This window comes from Photinus pyralis, unplaced genomic scaffold, assembly GCF_008802855.1.
Source record: "Photinus pyralis isolate 1611_PpyrPB1 unplaced genomic scaffold, Ppyr1.3 Ppyr1.4_LG3a, whole genome shotgun sequence".
NCBI classification, from domain to species: domain Eukaryota; kingdom Metazoa; phylum Arthropoda; class Insecta; order Coleoptera; family Lampyridae; genus Photinus; species Photinus pyralis.
This window is the reverse complement of record NW_022170509.1, coordinates 18,328,398-18,331,484: the sequence shown is the minus strand read 5'-3', so window position 1 is coordinate 18,331,484 and position 3,087 is coordinate 18,328,398. Positions and strand designations below refer to the sequence as shown.

At 38.6% G+C, this 3,087-nt stretch overlaps 1 long non-coding RNA gene across 1 annotated transcript; it reads left to right on the top strand.

Annotated features, from left to right (window-relative positions):
* The first annotated feature begins 1,351 nt into the window (after nt 1-1,351).
* LOC116165413 lies at nt 1,352-2,059 on the top strand. The gene is made up of 3 exons (XR_004144144.1): nt 1,352-1,465; nt 1,522-1,584; nt 1,959-2,059. It is a non-coding gene; the product is annotated as an uncharacterized LOC116165413 (long non-coding RNA).
* Nucleotides 2,060-3,087: the final 1,028 nt, after the last annotated feature.

Below are 3,087 nucleotides of genomic sequence, written 5' to 3'. Positions count from 1 at the left end.
ATATATATATATATATATATATAAAATTTACTTTGCATTTGTTAAGGGCATCTCAATGCGAACCGTTTGCAGTAGTGATTTTTGAAGACCAAAGCTGTTCAGAAATTCCTACTACGTGGTTAAGGCCTGATCGAAAGAAGTGTTTGTGGCCTCCCAATGTTAAGAATGTGTCGTTCATAATGGCAAAGGGGGTTCAACCAGATGAATCTTGGAATGAATTTGACATTACGGTGGAAGCATATTGTTGTAAGTAGGTATACATATACAGTGTGTCTAGCTAAGTTCGCGACAAAGGGAAAACTTTTTTATTCTTGGGTTTATGAAAAAAGTTATTCTTTATAAAAAGTCCTGCTTCATCCAAAACTTAAATTGAAATTGTCAGATTTTAATATTTGTTAGTCATATGTATACTATATTATATCATGCCTTTAAAACCCTTCTAATTGTTTGTGGAATTATTTTACGGATTTCTTCTCTAATTACACGTTCTAGATGGCCTACATCCGTAAACGGCGCTTGAATATTAACATTTTCTTTTAAATAACCCCACAAGAAAAAATCAAGTGGGGTCAGATCTGGAGACCGAGGTGGCCAACGTATTTCATATTTTTTGTCATATCTCATGTACTTATGACTAACAAATATTAAAATCTGACAATTTGAATATAAGTTTTGGATGAAGCAGGACTTTTTATAAAGAATAACTTTTTTTCATAAACCCAAGAATAAAAAACTTTTCCATTTGTCGCAAACTTAGCTAGACACACATTTTGTGAGTAGCGTTATAAATAATTGTATGAAGGCATATCATTTGTAAAATTTTGTAACTGTTTAAACTCAAAAATTAACTATAAACAGACTTTCTAGTATACAACATTAATATGTTTAAAAACTAAATTTCGACGAAATTTATTATTTTAGAATTTAAATAATGATCACAGGTAGCCTTTCTGTGCCTTTGTACAGGGTTCCCCGTATTAGACTGATCATTTTGTTACTGGCACAAAATCCTTTATTTCATTAATATGCAGCCAATTCTATGGAAATTATTCATAGAGTAAACATGTAATCAATTTTAAAAAATCATGTCTTCCAAATGCCCTCCATCAGCTTGAATACATCTTTCAAGTCTAGAGGCAAAACTGTTCATCATTCCCATAAAATTGGCTGTATATTAATGCAATAAAGGATTTTTTTACTTAAGTTAGAAAAATTGTATGCCAGTAACAAAATGATCAGTCTAATATGGAGAACCCTGTATACTTCACTAGCACTCTCACAAGTTACCTTATACTTATCAGGTAAAACTTAAAAACTTCTTTATTTGCAGCATCTTTAAAAAAGGCCAGGAAAAAAGCTGAAGACCGGGATTATACATCGGCAGATGAAAAAGCCTTAGGACGAGGAAAAAGATCTAAGGCTATTACTCATCCTTGTAATACAGATTCTAGTTCTGATTCTAGAGGTAAATATGAATTTAAAAAACATATTACTTGCATTATATATTGTGTTTATCTACAGAATCTTCAAAGTCACCACCACCACCGCGACTTCCTCCACGAGCTATTAGTCACAAAAAAACTTGTAAGTATAATTTATTCACATTTTACCGAGGGGTGAACAAGAATTTTATATAGGCATACTTGTAATTTTCACGTTACGTTATTGCGCGAAAATTGTTTCAGTATTGCAAAAATTGCTATAAAATGTCTACAATTGTTGAAAAATTGTCGCAATCGCTCGAAATTGCCACAATTGCTAGAAAATTGCTAGAAAATTGCCACAATTGGTGGACAATTGCAAAAATTGCTACTACTTGTACATCAAAATTGCTAAGTGGTTTGACCCTCGCATTTTACCTTTGGATTGATAGTACATAGCATGCAGCGACCTTACTGACATTTTAAATTTTAATAAAGTTTTTAACAATATAGGCACAACACACTGATTTGTTTTAGCAAAAGTGAACACTGTGGAGAAAGTTAACCAGAACAACTTCGAGGATAACATTCAAGTTATAGACGAAATACCTATTTTATCAGAAATTCCGATAATTATTGATGGTGTAGAAGTATGGGGTTGCGTGTGTTCTTTATACTTTGATCTTTGTACAGAAAAGGTATTTTATTTCTACATTTTACAACTATATACAAATACTATTCTTCGTCGCCGAAGAGTCTTCTGAGTGTCTGCTTCCGTTGTCGGTCCCGTACTATGAAACGACGTGGGTCCGTGAGCGGAACGCTCTTCGGGTCTACGTTGGCGGCGGCGTGTACGGCTGCGGTCTCCAACTTTTCTGCGGGCTCGGGGGCAGCGGCGAAACGGCTGGCGGTAGCGGTTCGCGCCGTAAGAAGCGTCGCAGTGTGTTCCGTCTCTGCCTTTTTACCTTGGTTGGTGTTGTCGGCGGCATGGACGTGGTACGTCGGTGCAGGCTGTGGTGAACGCTGCTTTGTTTACACCAGGTTCGTGTGAGCTGGTGTTTTGTGCAGGCTATGGGTGAGCGCTGCTAAAAGTATTCACTGGCTATGATGAACGCAGTGTGCTGGGAGAAGCTACTGTTATGAGGAACGAGTAGTTTCTGATTCCTTCGTTTGGTGAGCTGGATTCCATATTTCAGCAGCCCGAGCTATTTAGCTTTTACTGCTTGCTGGTTAATTGTTCATGTCGTCTTGTTTCCTCTTTTGTTGTTTCTGAGGGTGTGCGTGTTGCTCTTGGAGCGATGTCCTATTTCCATCTCTGTTCCACCAGTGAGGATTGTTAGGCAAGGGTTCCAACGGGCTGCGTCACCTCTTGCTGACGCGGTTGGTGGAAACTAGAGTGGTTGAGGATTATTCGTTTTTCTGCAGCACCCTCCTTGGCCGCTTCTTCTTTTGCTCCTGTGTACCAGCCACGGGAGCGATGTCTCTGATGTGCTGGCTGTCAGAGTTGTCCATTCGTTGGTATACTTTTTCGGCCAGCGATCGAGTATGTTCGGCGAGGGTGTCCTTTGCAGGTCCTGCCTGATGGTGGTGTTCGAAACGAAGTAGGGGGCTCTGGTAATCGCGCGCAGCGCGGTGGATTGTACCGCTTCCAGTGCGGTGGAGTTGG